At 38.7% G+C, this 20,840-nt stretch overlaps 1 protein-coding gene and 1 long non-coding RNA gene across 3 annotated transcripts in view; one reads left to right on the forward strand and one right to left on the reverse strand.

The window, feature by feature from the left end:
* LOC108090587 overlaps positions 1–20,840 on the reverse strand; it is a 73,023-nt gene that overhangs the window by 26,354 nt on the left and 25,829 nt on the right. The window lies entirely within an intron of this gene.
* Positions 9,902–10,203, forward strand: LOC122320709. Its single transcript, XR_006245777.1, has 3 exons — positions 9,902–9,914; positions 9,980–10,018; positions 10,087–10,203. It is a non-coding gene; the product is annotated as an uncharacterized LOC122320709 (long non-coding RNA).

Genomic DNA, 20,840 nt, shown 5'->3' on the forward strand with positions numbered 1-20,840 from the left:
GTAACCCCCGAACAACTGACCAGCTTGAAGTAGGGATACACTTATACTCATATTTATACATATATATCCACAACCTGCTGAATCGGCTCGAATGCCGCCGCTTATGTGGCCATAAAACTTGAAGAGTTTTCCTTCTTTTCCCTCGACATGTGTGTATGTGTCTGAGTCTAAGCTGGGAAAAATGCTAACTGAAAAATTTAAACATTTTTCGTTGGTCTTTTGGTGCAAAATTAACTGCCATGAACAAAAAAATTGGCTGGGAAACAAAAACATTGTACGAAAAAAGCGTCGAAAAAATTAAGAGCAAATAGGACACAAAATAAGAAGAACAGGGAACTGGAAAGAAGTTTATGCGGCTGAAAACCTTGTAAATGTTGGGTTCTTAAAATATTTCTGTAGGAAAAATGAAAAATTAAAAGTTAGTTTTGAAAATCCAATACCTAATAAACCAATCTCACATTAATTAGGATTAAAAATATTCAAGTAAACCAAGATTGAATCTTTAATTTATAGTTCATAATTAAATATATTATATTTTTTTTTGTTCTTTATTTAGGAATATTTCCATGACATGATAGTCAGAGCTCATCTTTCTGCTACTGACAGTGATCGACACATTGTTTTAGAACTGCCAGAGTTTAAACTTTCCGAACTTGTTGGTGGGCTAGTGTGCTAGTATGTGTTTATGCTAATGTATTTGTGTACATCGGTGTGCGTTGTGCCTTGGTGCACGCCCAAATGCAAAATGTTACGTTTCATAAATTCCGTTGCTTTAATTACAAAATTTGACTTTGGCTGCTGCTGTTGCACAGATCTCCCATCTCCTGTCTCCCCGCCCCTTAAAAAAAAGCAGGGAATCCCACGCAGACAGCGGCTCGAGGGGGAAAGGAGGGGGGTGCTGGGGGGGTTAGAGACTCCTCGGCACTTGGCTGGGCATTCACTCTAACGGCATGTAATTAGTGTGGCTCTATTAAAAGGCACCGCCTGTGCAGCAGCAGAAAAGGAGGGATATACTACGTTTTTGCTTCGTTTCATGGAAATTAGTGTTTTAATGTATGCTAAATGCGGCCATTATCCTGTCATGTCCTCCGCCAGCAATCCTCAACAACAACTGGCTAGCAGTTCCAATGACATTGGGGATTCCGAGGGAATATTGCAAATCCCAGTAACATTATAAATCCACTAGATGGGCCTCTAGTTATCCTGCACTAAGAGAGCATTAATCCCAGCACTCATTATAAATAATTTTCAATTAGCAGGTACTTCTCCATCGCTCTCGAAGGCAATTGCCTGGTAATTGACTAAGGTGGGCGTGGCATCTACTAATTAACTCAGCCATTGTTGGGGGCCAATTGTCTATTGATTAGGCCGCCAAAGTCAAGAGTCACCGCTTCTTGTGGCTTAATGCCGCAACTCAATGTGGTTACTACGGCCCAAGCTGTGGTTTAGCTATGAAGCGCATATCCTAACAGGCAATCATTACGTTTTATGAAATTTTCAACATGTTCGAGCTTAATTCCATAATTTTAGCTTAAAAGCTAATTTGCCTTTGGCACATTCTTTAGTAATACAAACTCAATGATTATGCAAATCAATTTAAATTGAAGCACGTGTTTTTTGTTGCATTGCTTAATCCCCTGAAAATCTCAATGGAATTCCCGTTGAATGTCAATGCACATTGCAAATTCAGTGAATTCCGAATTATCTCTGAGTCTGTTGCTCTATGAAAATGTCACAAAAGAATTTCTCTCTTATTTTATGCCAACGTATGACAAGTTGCAAGCCCGCAACAAGCTGCAACAATTGGAGAAGGAATTCGGATAGAGGTCCTCCAAGGATTCAGAGGGAAATTGTTCTCTCAATGGGATCCGACGAGTCGAGGATGAAAATAGAGGACACACTGTCTGAGCTTGGAAGATGCCCAACTAGCGATAAGCCAGAAAAATCAAGAGGAAAAGCAGGATAGTAGGAAAAGTGTGCAGCGTGGTGGCGGTTGTGCTAAATGAAATATTTATGGAAATGGCCAAAGCAGGAGCGAATGAGGAATGTGTGTGTCTCCAGCAAAATCGAGATATCCACTGCAGTGTGCAGTGGCTCCCTATTTATGGGCAGTGCCATGCCACACAGATGCTGCCACAACAAAATGCCGAGCAACAATTTTATTTATGAGCCAAAAGTGCCAAACAAAATTATGGACACTTGGCAGAGCGCTTCTGAGACGAGGCAATTGGCCAATAGCTGTCAATATTTAAATGCGACGGGGGTGCAGAAATAGACTGCTGAGAATAGCTGCACTGAAAACAAAACCACAACTTAACGATACTTGATAAAACCTATGTATTCATAAGAATTATTATTCAGCAGTTGAACTGATTTAGGTAGCTAACAAAAGTAAATACGAATTCTTCTTACCTTTAAAATATTTATTTTATTATTTTGAAATACTAAAATACATAAATTTATTTATGAATATATTTCAGTGCAATAACAATGCACTTGCGACCCTGGCTTTTCCTCTGATTCCGATTCCGCCTCCGAATTTTCAGTTCTCCGTTCCGAATTCTCCGTTCTTCGCCTTTCATGCTCCGTTTGACTGCCTCGCTGTCTGCTGCAGATAAGATACACTGCACACACACAGATACACACGCACACACATCAGGATTTGGGGGCATCAACTGCGTTCCCTAAGTAGCAAAAACTTCAGCTCGGATCATTTCCAGCTACTTCATTCATTACGGGTAAATACATATTTTTGCGCTGTCTTTTGTCAGTCGAAGAATATCAAGGGAAAAAACGAGAGAAAGAGGAATGAGAGGCAGCCAATTTCTCTTCTTTTTTTTTGTGTTTGTGAAATCAATTTTAATTGATTTATGGCTTAGAGTGTTTTTTTCGACTCGGGTCAGAGTCAAGTGCTTGGCACCGATTGGGGCACTGCAACTGTGGTTCCTTGATTGACAGGCTTCTCTGTGGGGTCCGCGGTCACTTGCTCCACTCACGCACTTCCTCAAGCCCCCGCAGAAAAACCGCCAGAACCCCCCTTCGAACCCCCTTCTCGTACACCCTTGACAGCTGGCTTCCACCGGAGATTAGTGACGCATAAAGTTGCATCTTAATTGCACTCGAGCAGTACGGGTGTTTATACTTGACCTAGGAACGCAGTCGGGGGAAAGATATAGCGACTGCCAGAGATATCGCTTTGAGTCTTAAGTGCTCATCGGCTTGTATCTCCTCAAGTTCAAAAGTGTAAAGAGTCCATTATGATAAGAAAATGTTGAGAATGCTCTTGAGCTTGATTTGGAATCAATCAGATGAGTAAATTTAAAAAGATTGGTGTCTTACAAAAATATAACCATAAACAGTTCAGATAAGAGAAGAGCCAGTTTATTTGCATAATTAGAAACCTTCTCAAGATAGATGTCCGTGTTCTTTACTTTATCTTTACTTTTTCTCTGCTATAACTTCACACTTCCGAAGAGAAATACCGAAAGGTAAAATCTTAATCCCAGGAAAAATTCCAAGGACGAATAATCCCTCAAATTCCTAGCACTTAGTTAGCAAATCTCTCTGACTGGCCTTTTAGCCACCTCTTTCTTTTTCCGGCATTGTATCCTCCCCAAGTTGTCTTAACCCATGTTGGCAGTCAGTTCCATAACTTGCCATTGTCTAGGTAAAAAAACACAGATAGAAATAAGAAAGGAATGGAGAAAAGAAAAGTCGGACATTTCGTCGCATGTTAACTTTGTTGACAACACAAATTAACACTCATAAAAGTTTTTCTCAGCCTGCAAACCAACATAAACAACAAAGAACAACGAGAATTTATGTGAATACTTTTTTGTGCAAAGCAACAAAAGCTTGGGGGAAAACGAAGAACAAGGAAAAGTGGAAAAGGCGTTGCAGCTCTTGCACTTTCCTACATTGCAATTTCGTCTAATTGACGCATTTCGTGGCCTGACAAGCATCCACAAGATACTCGCACACACACGAGCACAAGCACACACACACACACACAAACTGGCACGCAACTTGATTTGGGAAATGTCGGAAAAACTGGGCGAAAAAGGGCTGCGGGAAAGTGTAAGAGGACTGGTGGAAACGGAGGCTGGTTAGCGGTCATGCTGGCAACTGTAATTGAAAATGTCTTACGCTTGTCGAACCGCAAGACAGAATACGCATACAAACACAAACACACACAGACAAGTGAAACGGATAAACACGGATACAAGGCACACACACACATGTAGATACACTCAGGCAAATACAGCTGCACGTACTTGCTTCAGCCATTTGGGGCTTTTGTCGTAAGCCGAGAGAAAAAAATCAAAGAATGGTAAATGGACTCAAGAACTGAAACTTCAAATACCCTGGAACTCTTACTTAGTATTTAACATCCTGAATAACAACCATATAAGTTCTGTCTTAAATCAAAGAGCCTGCAATTCTATGAAAGTTATAATTATTTATCATTCAAGTTTTGAACTATACAATTAAGTAAAATAAAATTTCACTCATAACGTTGTTAGGTAAATCAGGATCAGGAAAAATTGTAAAGTCAATTACAACAAAGTAAAAGATGTAACACAAATTCCTCGGCGAAACCACTCCCTAAAATAACAAAGACCTAATGAAAGGCGAAAATGAGCGTAAAGCTCCAAAATGACAGGTCAGAGGCGGAGATGAGAGGGGAGCCATGCCGCACGCCACTCGCAGGGCTGCCAACTTGTTTATCTGGCGACTGCACATAGCCCCCGGAAAAGCGAAACCAAACCCGAACCCAAAAAAATTTGAGGAAGCCCAATGATGACCCGAACATGGAGTCCGTCGCAGCGTAATTGCCCCATGGTAAGAGACAATCCCAGGACAGAATCAGAAGCGGATACCCAGGAGCAGCTTTGGCAACTTCATTTGCACCGATCCTAAGCCACCAGGACCTCAAATACCCACCATCCCAACCCTGCCCCGCCAGTCACGTCATTTTGATGTCTGCAACAGTTTCTTTCTCTATTTTCCTGCCGGTTCGGGGATGCAGCTGACTTTCAGAGATGAGGTCAACTAGTTGACACTTTTTGCGCCTTCGCCTTGTGGCGTGTTTTGTGGCAATTTCCTGAATTAAAAGAGAAGGGAATCCAGGCCAGCTTGACAGACTTGAGACCGTGCAAATATGCGGAACAGTCAAGCCAAGACACCAAATTGATTTCTATCTTAATAAAGTTGAGACGAAGAAACAAATTGCAGAGAAAGAAATAAATTAAAGGGGCGTCGAATGCGGGACTAACAGAAAAATGGAGGGAATAGTTTATCAGTTGAAAATTCTTCTTTAAATTAACTTAATGGCTCCACCTCCGATTCTATTTTATTATTCCGTGATGGCTAGTTCTCAGAAGAAAATCTAATCATGAATCAACACAAATTTTTCTATATGAACTATACCCTATAGTCGACTTTATAAATGGGTGTATAGTCTCCGCTACCTTTTAATAAAATATAAAAAAAAAAATTTAAAAAAGGTAGCATTTTATAGTTTGTTTAAAACAACTTATATTCTTTTTTATATATTTTTTTTAATCAGTCATTTAGTAGGGTATCATAGTATTTTATACCCATAAACTTAAACTCCCTAAGTTTCTTCCATTGAATTTCATAATTTATTATTAATTGGTTTTGGTCTGTGACCCACAATAGCAATTCATGTGGGAGTTACATGACCAACGAAACCAGTTCAATGAACATTTCAATTAACAGGAACAATTGGAACAAGGAAAGCCAGAGAAAACAAGAGGAACATATTGATCAAATCACAATCAAAAGCAAATAAAAATCGAAATTGCACATAAAATTTGATGCAATTTTATGGCCCAAAATGAAAGTCCCAGAGGAAATAGAAAACGAGAATGAGGAATCCCAGAGATTGGAATTACTGTTGCGTGTGAAAATGAAACAATGAAATGACCGCAGAGGGCACAGAAAACAGGAAAGGGAGTCGGAATAGATTTGACATTTACGCTAAATTCGAGTTGGGAAAATGGTCGGAAAAATGGGAGAACACCGAGTTGTGGGCGCCCAAAACAAACACTGAATTATAGTTTGTAATCGTTTTTCGGTATAATAGCCAAAAGTTCTGGGCTCGCAACGGTAACGGGGAATGGCAGACAGCAGACAGGAATATAGACAAACAGGGTTGCCAACTTCATTTGGAGGGGAGTTTTGCGTGGGGGGTGGCAAATAGTGGCGGTAAATAGAAATGTCCGTTGCATAGGACAGCCGAATAGCATGTCAGTCGATAAATTCCTCGTATTTGATACCCTGAAAATGTTGTTTGAAATGAATTATACCTTTGTATTTTATATTTTGTTTGTTGAAGGTTTTACCTTTTAATTCAAAACAAGAAAATAATTTTGATAGGTAAAATAATCGTGACATATATCGTAATTATCGTAGACAGAAATAAAACAATATTTGGGTATGAATAAACATACTACATTTGAGAGTTAAAAAATAATTGAAAGAAAAAAAAACTGCAAATCGCCAACACTTGGACTGTCTATTAATCTTCGGTGTACAAAGGGTATTCCAATGTGTTCCTCCCCCTTTCCCAACGAAGCATTCAGTTGACATCCTTTGGGCCAGAAAAGCTCTTTGGGGGATTCCCATTTTGGGCCTTAAATGAGTTTGCGTGCCTCTGTGCGTGTTTGTGTTGGTGGGTCTTGCAATAGCGTGTGTGTGTGGGCTAACAAGGTCCAAACGCTAATGTATTTCACGCTTGGCTGGACATCATTCAAAGTGGATAAAGGGGTTTCGACGGGAGCGAGAAGGGGGAGCTGCTGGCCAGCCAAATAAAGAGAGCAATTAAAGCGTATTGACCATGAGGAATTTATAATTGAAATACAAAGGCGAAAGCCAAATAAGTCGCAGCCCAAATCTGGTCGGAAGGTCAGCAATTAAGGGAAATCGGAGAGGAGGGGAGAATTCGATCTGCCTCCGAATTTCCCCCGCCCTTTTCACTCGGCAGCGGTGTCATCTTCGTCATGGGGGTCACGTGTTTGCTTTATTTAGTCCGACTTCAAATATGTTTCGGTTATGGTCATTCCATCTACCCCCTTGCTCTGTGGACATCCCCTGACCTGTGACCCCTGACCCCTGAGCAGAGCCTTTAATGCTCTTGGAACAGATGTTTTCAATTCGAATTCGATTCCTTCCTTTTGTTCTTTCTAGCCAATACCACATCAGCAGACGTGGGAGGGATGCAATCGAATGACATATTGAGGGCGATGGGAAATTAAGAGCAAATGACTTTATCCGAAGGTCAATTTTATTATTTACAGAAACATTTAGAAGTATTAAGATCTTTCTTACGAAGAAAGTGATGTTTTATTTATAGCAGTAGCATTAGTCAAAACAATTTAATGTTTATCTTAAAGCCTTAAAAGAATGTTAAAATAAATACTTTTGCTACGTCAAGAAATCAATTAATATTCTGTTATGTTATGTTATTCTGTGAAATGCAAACAACTGATCTCAACAATATTCCCCAGGCATATATAAATAAATAAGTGAGTTACTCAATAAATTAGTAAGTCTGTGTTTTTAACCATTTCATACAAGCTTCAATAAACATCGACTCCATCAGACTAGATATTTAATTACCTTCCGTTGCTATAATTTCATAAAATTTACCTAAATAAATCTTTGCTGTTATTCCAAGAAAAGCCAACTGAACTGCACACACAAAGGCAAACCAATATTAGATATATCTGCATGTATAATTGGCCAATCCAGAGTCAAACATTGGCTTCAAACAGCTGCTGTTTGCTTTCCTCCGACCCAGAAGAAGACACCTGGGGAGGTTGCCCAGGTAGCTGCCAACGAATATCAATAAACTAGGGCCTTCTGTCCATATCCTGCTGAGAAAAGCGGGACAGATAAACAAGCAGACGGCCCGAGGCCACGTGCTGATTAATTCATTAAGGATTAATGAGCAGGACACGGAAACAGGTTCGATGCAGTACATATTATACATACATAGTATTGAGGAACAGCTGACTTCTGCCGGGCATATGCTGAGCACCCAAATTTTGTAATGCCCAACTAAATTGTTATTTTATGTGGCATCATCATAATAAGCGCATTACCAAAAGGCAAAGGGAATATTGTCTGTGCATTTGAGGATATACTCGTACATTAGCAGAAGTACACACGTCACAAAATTTCCAGAGCAGTCATATGGAAAACTACGCACGTTCAACTCAACTGAAGGAAAAGGATGTGTGCGAAGGATTCTCGCAGGTCTCAGTTGTAGCTGTCATTGAGACGATACCTCGGGGACATTGAACCCTCCTCATTTTGTTCAAATGCCAAGTAATTCTTATCTTCGGGTGTAGTGATGTCAGTTACAGAAATCAGAAAATAGCTACTATGAAAGATAAACGGCAACCCCAATTTGCTAAGAGTTAATTTCAGAATAGTAAAATGAGATATGGTTAGAGCATGTATATAAAATTGTTATTAAGGTAGCTGCAAAACTTACAAAATAAGGCTCACAAAAAATACAAAAAGACAGAGTATGTCATAGCTAGAATAGCTAAAGCCAAGTTATCATCACAGTTTAAGTAACTTCATTGAAACGCGTGCCGGGAGTTCCCAGGCTCAAAGGTGCAGACGTGCGGCTCAACCGAAAATAGATACTTATATATATCTCAAAGCGAAGCCAAACTTCGACCCTTCGCTAGTCGAGCATCAAAAATTATAAACATTTTTTAAAACACTTGCCAGGGAATTTATAGCCCCAGCTACGTGCTGCGGTCACGCATCAATTTTCTAGTAGCTTCATCATCCTGCGAAGACAGTTGGGTTTTAATAAACTCTTCTTGTGTCAGTTTCAATAAAAGCGGTCAAAGTTCACCGTTCGTGTCAAGTTTTTGTGGTCAAAATATTGAAAGGAGAGCGTTTAAGCTTAAAGTATTTATGTTTCCGCTTATCTTTAAGGTTATTCTACAAATGCAAATATTCTTATATTGCCATATTACCGTTTAGGTTTTATATTTTCTTTTTAATATTTCCATTGTTTAAAGCGGGTCAACAGGATTCTCCACAGATTACACATCATTACATGAAATCGATGGCTCAGAATGGATCATGGTCCCGGCTCAGGTTTATTTACATTAAAACATCATCAACATGTTTATATCAACATCAAACTCATTTTACGCATCACCAAACTTTGCGTAATCCTTTGATCCTATGAGGAGCCCGGCATCGGCAAAAAAAGGTCGCAAAAATGAAATCAGAACCAATCCGAAGCCAAAGGCTCACATGGCACCAAAGGATGAGGGCGGGGCCAGCTGGCTGGAAAAAGGGTTTTATATGTCCCGACGACCTCCGGTTGTTGTCACAAATCCGAAATAAATCAGTTAACTTCCCGAGTCGAGGGCTTGTTAATTTGAAATTTATACGAAAAACAATTTAAGCATTTCAACCGAAAACGTTGCCCAGAAATAGGATATGGGACCCAATCTATTGCCTTTTCCATTTTCCCATTCGGTGGGTCCTTGTGTGTGACCTTGAGTGGTGTAAAGTGTTGGGATAGGTCTAGCTCTGATTGGAATCTATTCCTTCAGATACTTGAGATCTCAGATTAAGTGGATGCCCTGCAGTTCTGGATGTCCACTGTGGACTTTTTGCAATTAGGCAATCAGTGTGTAGGAAAGGAAAAGGGATATTCCTAAGTGTTCCTCTCTTTCTCACTCTTATAACACGAATCGTTGCTTGCACCCGACGGCGGCCCGACTCCAAATTTGTCTTCTATTCTTTCGATCGGAGAAAAATGAAACTGCGTCATTCTTTTAAGTAGTGCGTCGACTATTGGTTGTGAAATTACTTCACTTGTGCAACTGGCAGCGGAAATGTTTAAAAATCATGTAAGTGTCGTTAATATTACAAAAACATTATGTTTTTTACTACAAACTTATTTAAATCTTTTTAGGATTCAGCCATACATATGTCCCATAAATTCGTTTGAAAGGTAAGTTTGCTTTAGATTAAAAAAAAAGTAATATATAACATGTAATAATAAAAATATTTGTACCATAGATGGACGCAAAACAGCCGATGGCCTGCAAGTACTCCACAGAAGTGGTAAACAAAAACTTTCGAATTTCATATTATTTATGTACTTATTTCTTATATTACAAAATAAGATAAATTAATAAAATAAAAAGAATTAAATATATATATATTGTTTTTCATATGAATTTGGGGATGACATTTTTAGGCTTGACATAGATGATTTCGCTCAGGACATCCTCGCAAAAGCCATCGTTGAAAACTTCGCCTCCACGTCAGCTACGAAAGCAACAATGGCTTATACGAATTTTCTCCATACAAAATTCGTATAAGCCACCGACGACTTGTTCGATGAAACGGACAAAAAAGTCATCGAGAGCGACATGTATCCCGAAGACGGCGGTGCCATATAAAATGTCTCTATAAACTCGCGCCGCTGCGGCTAAGGCTGCTACCCCCGCTGTCGTCGGTGCGGCTTCGCACACTTCTTCGACGACAAAGCAATTTTGGAACTGCAGGGTGGTGTTGAAAGTGTGTTTAAATTTGTTGGCTGCTTGGTTGATTTGTTTTATTGGGGGAAAACATGTATGGTAAAAACTTTAAAATATTTTATTAATTATTATTATGAATGGAAAAATATAAATACAGATTTACTAAACTGAATTTTACTTTCTATGATTATCTCTGCAGTTTTGTTTCGAGTTTAGTGAAAGCCAAGCAATCTCCGGAGTTTGACGTTGAAGAAAACTTCTTGATGATTAAAGGAAAATATTTTACCCGCACACCGCACTTACAACTGGATTCTCCGAAAAATGTCAAACTTTTGCTCAACCATTTATCTATGGCATTGCACTTCGGAGAAATTGTGGATGTTACCAACTCCCTCCCCGCACATTTCCCTAATGAACCGACCCCAAAACCCCCGGCTGCAAATATTTATCTAAGAGATGCCAGACGCGCACATACATGACTTGACATTCTGGGAGACGAAGTTTCGACGCACCTGCAAGTGACTAGAGCCACAAACAGAGCAAACTTGACAGTTTCAATTAGCTCAGCCGTCTCTTTCTGCCTTTCGTTGGCTGCAAGGATTCCACAGTCTTATTACGAAATATTTAATCATATTTTATAACATGAATTGCACAGCCACAGCACCGAACAATGCAAACAAATGTGCAAAACCTCAGCCATCAGATGCAAGGATTCGGGGTGACGGGCACTCAGGGATGCAGAGATACAAAGATACAGATGCTAAGATACACGAGTACAACTGAAATGGTTCAAGTGTATTTGCCAGTTGGCAATAATATCAAATTGCACTCGACTCGGCTTCCCCGAGGAAAGTGTATCCAGGGGATACACAAATATCCTGCAAATGCCAACAAATGTGCAAACACCCCCGCTGCCCCCCGCCCCTGGCAAACATTATCCAAGACTTTTTGCAGTCGGGTTAAGCTCTCCCCCACTTTTCTCCACTCCTCAATTTCAGCTTGACATTCTCCTCCTGGCTCAGCATTTTTCTCCACTCGTGTTGACAAAGTTTGTTTCTTGTTATTTGATATGCTGCGCGGTTATTTGATAATAACAGCTGTCTGCGGAGGCGGCGAAGGGGGCGGGGCAATCGGAGGAAGGGATCCCCCTGAATAGCTGTCCCATAATATCAATCGAAGTCCTTTGCCTGCTGATGAGGCATTCAATTGTTTGCCAACTGATTGTGCGACTGACTTTGAGTGCGGAAATTCCGCGCGAGAATGTAAATGGAATGGTTACAATGAATGGGGAAAGTTGTGTGGATGAAAAACAAGAAAAATATAATTCTTAGTTGTCTGTGCTTGTAAAAGGAAGAGGTGTCCCTTTATCAGCAATTTTTTTAACACTTCTTGAAGGTTTTCAAACAATATTTGTTCGATATCCGCTCTTGTTTCATTTTTTCTGTCCCTAGAAGAGATCTGATTTTATAAATAGAGTGACTTAATATTGAGTACTTTCAATTTAAAAGGGTTTCTTATTTATAGCGAGTGAATAATATCAACTCTAAAAACAAAACCAATTAGGTTTATTTTTATCTAAGATTAGTTTTGAAAGCATCTCAAATTAGTAATATATCACTCTCAATTTCGAAACACCTCTTGTCTGCAATTAGGTTTAATTGAAATCAATTTAAGGTTGAATCTCAACATTTTCATTTTAAATAAGACCCTCTGAGAACCGAAGAGCACTTGAGCCCCGTCTTAAAGCAAATATAGGACCGAATCAGGGGCAAAGGCATTGCCCCGACCGAAATCAATAGGACTGAGCCAAAGCTTGACTTGTCTTGGCCACCATCAGAAATATCCGTTGATGTCCGATGACCGGCAACAAATTCGTTCTGCTTCGCAGTGAAAGCCAAATCTCATTTGCACTTTCTGTTTTTCTACTGTCGCAACATTAGGAATGCATTTGGGTGGCTTGGTATGTAAATAATTCATGGCTACCACAGGCCAACATACATTTGTGCCTTCAGCTTAGCATATATGTCTGGGGACAGTGAAATCTCCCCAGGTGGACAATTCAGGTTACCAGACTAATCATTTGTCGGGGACATTAGGTTCAATTGTTCGTGAATTCCATTTATTTTATAGTTAACTTTAAATTCGCTTTTGTGGTTTTAGGAAAACATTATTGCACACTATAATTTTTTTTTTCGTGGAACAATTTAAATTAAAAAAATTATTTCCCCAGTATTTTCCCTGTTTTCAGTCTACACTTTGCAGTTTATGTTTCACCCCAGATCTTTCTTTCCCTTCGCCACTCAATGTTCTTTCTTTCTGCCATCGATTGACATAGTTCCACTTCTAATGGATTTTTTCACGCCAACGACAACGACACAGTTGTGCACGGGGCACAAAGAAGTTGAGTGTTTTCCTTGTTTACCTTATTTCGGAAGATGGTAGAAGTCGATGGGTGGGCGGTCGGAAAAGTTCTCGTCGACTTACCTGAAAGACAAAGAAAGGGAAAGAATAAGAGAAATGTTGATTAAAGTTGCAGCTAAACTCAAAGTTAGGAATTACATTTAAAGTTTTAGATTAAGTTTGAGTCCCCTTCATTATATTTAAGAACGTAAAAAATTGTAAACGAAATGTAATATCGGTATATTAATTAAAACTACTATTTTATTATTCTTTTTATTACATTCTTATGTACTTCCATTCTTTATTCAAACTGAAGGCTGATGAATAATAAATCTGTTAAGCCCAATTACATCGGATTATTATAAGGCGAGTTCCTTAACTCATTTCATCGTCACATTTTCTTTACCATTTCTATTTGTGTCTGCCACATACTTTGATATATTTATGGGCTAGCTGAAATACGAAAAGTCATATTTTAAATAAAATGGCTTATCAGCTTTGGCTTTGCTGTGAATAATAATTTCTAATTGTAAATGAAACTGAAATACAAATACTTAAGTATGGAAATTCAAGTTTATCGCAGCTGTAATCTGTCAGATGAAAAAGTCAGTTTGGGTCGCCCCGTGATGGCTGAGTCGCTTCAAGAAATACAGCCAAGTGGAGTGCACTTCTCTATCTTTCGGTTTCCCTAGTTGTTCCTCTCGATTTGTTATTAAAACCGACAGTTTTATTTGTCAGCAGCACGCCCGTCTCGTTACGAAGAGTTGGGATGCCCTTCCCGTTCTTATGACATTTTTTTTCACTACGCACATATATTTTATTTTACATTTTCCCCGCTCTCCTTCTGTTTTTGACACATGTCATCTGTTTGCTTCGCCCTCAGGGCAAAAAGAGTGGAGTTCGGGATGGTTCAGATGCACAAGTGTGTAAGACAATTGATTTTTTGTTGTCTGCCCTCGAATCTATAAAAATAAACTCCGATTTCACTTCCTGGGAAAGGGGGAAAGTGCATTGCGGGAAAAGAACACGGTGGTTGGCAAAGAAAAGGGGGAAAAAGTGTTGAAAATTGAGTTGAAGTGTTTTCGATGGAGGTTTTGACATTGGCATTTGCAGTGCGATCAATCTTTTAGCAGTAGTTTTCAGGAAAGTCTTTCAAGTTGAAAACAAAAAATGTTTTCCCCCTTTTTGTTGCCACTTATGTACATATATTAACTCAATTTAATTGAATTTATATACAAAATGAATAAAGGTATTGTAAATAAAAACTTATGCAACTTGACAGTGACACCTATTTATTTGCCCTTTTTATTTCCTAAGTTCCCCTGCCTTTCTTACAAATGAATTTTGCTCTTAATTAAAGTCAAGGCTGTCATTGAGGGATTTTCTTGTTTCAAACGGGCCAGCAGAAAAATAAGTGCATGAATCAGAGCAGTTATACACCCACTTTTCTAGACCCTCCTCCACTTAGGTTCCCCCCTTGTTTTTATTGTCAGTTTTATGAGAGAAGGCGGACGCCTCTGGGCGGCTGCTTCAGTTTTTAAATGCTCTCACCGATCAACGTTTAATGCCGGCGGGAAAATTGGGGAACTTTTCGGAGAGGGAAAGCACTTTTTTCACCTTCTCGTTTCATTTGGTTTTATTTTTGTCTCCCTTCGTTTCGCTTTTCTTTTGGCTTTTTCTTTTTGGGTCACTTGTGGCCCTTGCCTATTAACTTTTTGTGGTCGACGACATCCGACGAACGTTGACAAAATTAGAATCACGTGGGCGGGGTCTTGACTTTGTGTCAAATGAATTAATAACATAAAAATGTCAATCCTTAATTATCATAAATAGGCAAATGACAACAAATATTAGACGACCCATTTGTTTTTCCTTTTTTTAAATGCGAAAATGAAGATTCTCCTCCTCTCAGTTACAAGCCTAATTGTATATATGTAGATTTCTGTATATCTTTTTAATGGCCGCTCATTAGTTGGAATTGGCCTGACACTAATTCGCTGGCGTGACAATCAAATTTATGAAATTACAACGCCTCACGTTCTATCCCCAATTTCCGACCTCTTGTTTTTCCGCTCGGTGGGCTCTTAATTAATTTGTTGGCCTTTCCATGAATTAATTAATAATGTGAAATCAAACGAGGCTGATTGTTGTTCTTTTGGTTTCGGAAGGTGTTACAAATTGAAATTATTGTTTTTTGTGGTATTTATGCGCTTCAATGAAGGGCAAAATGTTGTTTTCATTTTGCTTGAATAAAAAAAAATAACTTATTATTTTTTTTTATATTTGTAAGTATTTAAAACTTTTTGGAATAAGGTTGAGTTACGATTGTTTTGTAATGTAACCTTCTGACTTTAATTACACAATATTATAACAATAACATTTTTGTTTATATAATAATAAATAACATATTTGTAATATTATTTATGAAGTGTAAAGTTTGCTCCCAAATGTGAATTCGGTTGGTGCAGCTTCCGCTATGTTTTAATCATTAAAATTCACTTTGCGCCTGCTTTAAAATCAAATTTTGGGAACCGTAACAAGAAGTGATGGAGGGTTGGGGATCCGAAGGCGTGGTGCCGTAGTAGTGGAGCATATGCTGGCCGTTCCAACAGAATTATGTGGCGCAAAATAATAAAAGATGAAACTAACGCAAGCAAATTTATGCGTTGTGAAAAGTTTTTTCTTTGCAGTCGCCTGCCAGAAGACACAGCATACTTATGGCACCCACTGTCCAGGCTTTGAATTGAGTTTTTTTCGGATTTTTTTTTTTTGGGAGGCCGGCAAATAAATTTTTTCGGCCCCGCTTTGCCTTTTATTCTCGACTCCAGGGTAAAATGAGGCGCAACGAAGCGTATGACAAACAGATTTTTCTCAAACACAAATCTGTGCGCTGAAAAGAAAAGAAAAGGCGCTGGCAAAGGCAAGAAAAAGTGCAGGAATTTCCATAAAATTAGAATAACAGCAGCCGGAGCTGTGACGTCGGCGGAGGCAGTGATTCTTTACTGCCGACGGACAGACTGGAAATTTATGAGCAGCGCCGAAAAAAATGCAAGGAGCAAAAACAACAACGGCGATCAGGCGAACAAAAAAGTGTGCGAAGGCTGGGAATCACACGGTTATAATTATAAGTAAATTATTAAAAAAATCACAACAATTAGTATTCATTTTTGTTCTCTAGAACCAATTCAGTATTCATTAAACTCAACATAATGCTTTTTATTAAAATGAATGTTGTGTAAAATTCTTAAATTATATAATTATTTTCTGAATAATTAAAACTGTTTACAATTTTAAAGCATAACAAGAGTTAAAAAATATATATTGAAATCATTATTCCCTATAATTTGTTCTCTGTGCACCGCGCTGCGCCGAAAAAGACTAGAAAATTGTGTAAAAAATAATTGAAGTCGAAGCTGCGACAAATTTTACACACGCACGACTGTTGAAAAAATCTAGGATGGTGGGGGCTGGCTGCCAAATAAAATATTAGGGCAAAGGCGAAACCCTTTTTTTTGTCAAGTCCGCCATTCCTGCCTTCTCCATTCTAGTAGTTTTGTCCCCAGAGGATTTTTCATTCGCGAAATGTTGAATTTTTTATTTTTCAATTTGTTCAGCGCCAAGTTTTGTGGGAGAACTTACGGTAAGTAATTTATCTTGACAGTGGCGGCTAAATCAAGTGTTTGTATGTCCGCTTCTGTCTAGCAGAGAATTTAATTTCATATTAATTTGCAACTTTTAAAGACATTATCATTTCCAAGAATTTCTCAATTTGTATCACTAAGTTCCCATTTTATTAGTATTTACGGTTTGTATTTATTCTAGATTTTGTATGCTAACTTTATACTTTTTTAGAAATATTATGGAAGTGTAAATTTGAATATAAAATCCTAATTAAGAAATCTATACCTGTAAAAAAAAAAGTTGTTACACGTTTTCACTTTACATTTCGGTGATAGAAATATATTTGTATATTCGACTAGTCAGAAAATAGTTTTGTTGAGAACGTTATCTTTGGCGTCCCATTTATTGGTTTTTCTTTTCTCCAATTCAACGCTGCACTATTTTTTCCCCACAACGTGGCTTTCACTCGGTTTTCGATTTATTATTTGGCTTTTTTTCCAAAGGTTTTGTTTTTGTTATAGTGCAACGTCGTTTGTGGTATTTTTTTGGTGATATTTGCTGTGGCACAACTATTTCCCCTCTCTCTATCTTTTTTTGCACTGAATTGGAATTACAAATTTTTTATTACTTTGCGGGCGACTCTTTTTCTCGGTTTTTTAGTTGGTTTCTACGTGTGTGTGTTTTTTCATAAATCTCCAAATTGAGATTTATGTTAGTTTTGCATATTTTAGCCATGTCCGAGAGCGGTTAGCGTGGCCCGCAAAAGGACGAAGCCAAAAGCTTTAAAACTTTTAGTTTTCGCAGTGAGGTGAAGTGGAAGGGGATTAATAAATTAGTTTGCGGTCGAATTGTCGCTCTTCTGGCTCTTAACTTTTTGATTGCCGTTGGCGGTTAGCTGACAGATGGCCAGCAATTAGCTATTTCGGGAGTCAAAAGTTAGCGAAACAGTGCATTTCAAATTTTAAGTGAAAAAGTTAGGGATATTTTGTGAAAACAGTATTTGTAGGTAAGCTTTTATACACACAATTATTATTATCCCGAACTAGAAAACCTGACCAATTAATAATCTAATTTAGCCTTTAAATTTGAACATTTTCCTTACATCTCTTAGAATATTTTCTGAGGTTTGTGTTATGTGTTAAATGTGGCTCTGCAATCCAAACAATTTCCCTCTCAATAATTTTGATTTCCACTTGATGATTTAGACATTCAATATTTATGCAAAACCTTAATCCACTGTCAGAATTTGAGCTCATCGCATAAACATAAGTATTTCTATTGGGACACGCCCACTTCCCTGGCAAATCCATAAAATCCTCCAAAAGCTGCCAGATGTTTTCCTGACGCAATGGAAGGCGAGAAAGAGGGAAATGCGGAGTGAGAGGCCTAATAATCTGTACGATTTGCCTTTTCGCCTTTTGCCAAGAGATTTATTACCGCCTCGTTGCGGATAAGAGAAGTGCAAAGACGGGCAGAGATCGGGGGGACTTTATAAGATATATACGACTCGGAGACTTGTCTCCTTGTTTATGAAATTCTGCTGTCGCATCCACTGCAATGAAGTAATTTTTGGGACACTTCTGTTTCGGCTGCTGCCGCCTCTGCTGATTTGGTTATTTATCATTATTTCTTTTACGACGCCATGTGATACAATATTTATGTGCTGCGAGGGCTGGCCAAAGAGTTATGGCCGGCATTTGACATTGACATAGTTGCATAAATCAGGGGGATACTGGGAGATCCAACCCTTTATCAATTACTGCAGAGAAAAATTCAATCTCATTATGAGCTGTCAGTTACGCAGACCAATCAACGATGCCATTCGGATCTAATTTGATGAGAAACCCACAATCACTTATCCCCCTCTCTATATTCTTATCGCTTCTTTGCCGGATTGATTTGAATTTGGGGAAGGGAAAAGCGAGAGGCAGGCATAAGACAGCTTGACAAATTCGTTGGGAGCTCGAAAAACTATTAGCATACGGGGGGCTTACATGTGTGAGCGGTCCCTCGGTAACACCCCATCCCCCATCCATCCAAAAAGCCCCCAAGGCGCTGACAAAAAACTTTCAGACAAGTTAATCATTTGCGGGATATTATCAATCCATTTTGGGTTTTACCCAAACGTTTTTCACTACCCTTAGACAACAATGGGGTAGAAACGAATTCGTAATTCAATTTGTTTGGCATTGTGTAATGTAATGAATAAAAGATAACAATAGTGTGGAGCTTTGGTTGCAAGGTACACAAAAGTTATTTAGCTTTGAACAAATTACAATTTCATTTAAAGCTTAAAGAGTGTCTGTTCATCGACTTATAAATCTAAGAAAGTGTTAACCAATTTCTTTGTTTTACCCAAACTCTCCAATCCGAACACTCTCATTCCTGCAGATGGAATTTGGATTATAGTTTGCCTCTGCGTGTGCGGGATTTGGGCACATCATTACAGAAACTCCCAGACGTAAGCTCGTGCTTGGGACCGACCTTTCTTTCTATATGTGGTATATGTTGGGGGGTAAAACAAAATTCACAGGACCGAGGGCGAAAAAGAGGAGGATGCTGCCATGGCAAGCATAATAAAGCTTATAACACTTTGCATTTACTACACTAATGCAAATACAATAGAACGATGTGAGCAATGTGAGTATAATGCTGGAGTTTTCACTTGAAACAAATTGTTTTAAGAATAGATAAATAAGTATCAATAGTGAACTAAAAAAATAAAACAAAAAAATTATTAAATTAATAAAAATAGTAACCTTTGCGTCTTTCATTACTTACAAAGTATGTATTTTTAAGATTAAAAATAATATTTTTACTAATCTTTATTACTTTTTGGTTGCCCGAATATAACATCCACTTTTGCTGCAGTGGATCTCCAGTAAGCGTGCTTTCTGCATCCCATTTCGACTTCAATTATGCCCACATATGTCGGTCGAGGCACAAAATTTGTTTAAGCTTCACTCTGGGATTAAAATTTGCAACTCAACGAGCCGGGCGAAGGATCAGGGCTATGGCCAGGACCCAGGAACCCAGGACTGAGGTCCAGGACCCCTGGCTGTGCCCGAGTGTGTGTGTTGGCTTAGATAGCTCCGGTTGGCTTGAGCCGTTTGGTTACTGCGGTCTCAGAAGTTTACAACGGTTTGACTCAACGTTTCGGGTCAGGATATTCGGGGCGTTTGGGGGGTGGGATTTCCTACGAGGACCTTCTGACCTCATGCAACGAGAATTGAACTCATTACGGCTTAGGGGATTTCGACTGAAGCGGAAGCCTGGGGCCGGCCTATTGCTTATTAGCTTATTGTTAACGGCCAATCAACAGTTTCCAGGCAAACTAAAAATTAACTGAATCAGTTCGGAAAATCTGAGGTATGTTGCAGTATTGTTCAAGCTTATAATTAGAGAAATACAGAATTAACACGATATTTGTATTTATTCCACTTTTTCCACTTTTTCCTATTAATCTTTGATAAGTTAAATTTGAGACTTATATCCTAGTTTAGTTTCAAAAAAAATACTTTAATTTTAGTTGCACTAGTTTGTATGCTCAAACTTCTTCGTCTCGTTTTTTAAGTTAGCGCCCCACATTTTTTACGGTCCTCCCACTCGAAAGCATGAAATATATAATAATGTGATTTGAATTTGCCACCGTATGCTTGGCACATTTTGTTTAACCCCTCGGTGCCCCTTTAACCCCCTTCAGGCAGCATTTTGTGCTGATTTAACACTTTAAGCCTTTGCCACAGTGTGGCACTCAACAAGATGATTTATGGCTGGCAAACGAGAGAACAAGAAACGGGGAAAAGAACGGCAGCTCGCAAAAGTATGCAACATACAGAAATGGGTTATAAGTGGGTGTGAGTGGGTGCGCAAAAGGGGGGTATACTCAGAAAAAAATGGTATATACATATATCATAAAGTTTTAATATACATATTTAAAATCTTTTTTTGGTTTTCCTATAAGTTCAACACTATAGAGATTCTTTTTAAATAAGTGAAGTACACGTAATGCTCCTGAAATCAATACAAATACTTATTTGACATTGAAAAAAATTCTTCCTTGTGTAGTAGTCGGTGGAATGTCGACAGCAAGTCACTTAAAAATGGCTGAGAAGAAGGTGAAACACACAAACAGCTGCGGACATGGCCGAAACGCACTTAAAATGCAGGGCAGAAAAGCAGAGAGAATGCAACATCAACTGGAACAACAACAGAGCAAACAGCATCAACAGGAAAAACAACAAAAATTAAGGCAACACGGAAAGAAGA

This window comes from Drosophila ficusphila, unplaced genomic scaffold, assembly GCF_018152265.1.
Source record: "Drosophila ficusphila isolate 14025-0441.05 unplaced genomic scaffold, ASM1815226v1 contig_771, whole genome shotgun sequence".
In the NCBI taxonomy this organism is placed as follows: domain Eukaryota; kingdom Metazoa; phylum Arthropoda; class Insecta; order Diptera; family Drosophilidae; genus Drosophila; species Drosophila ficusphila.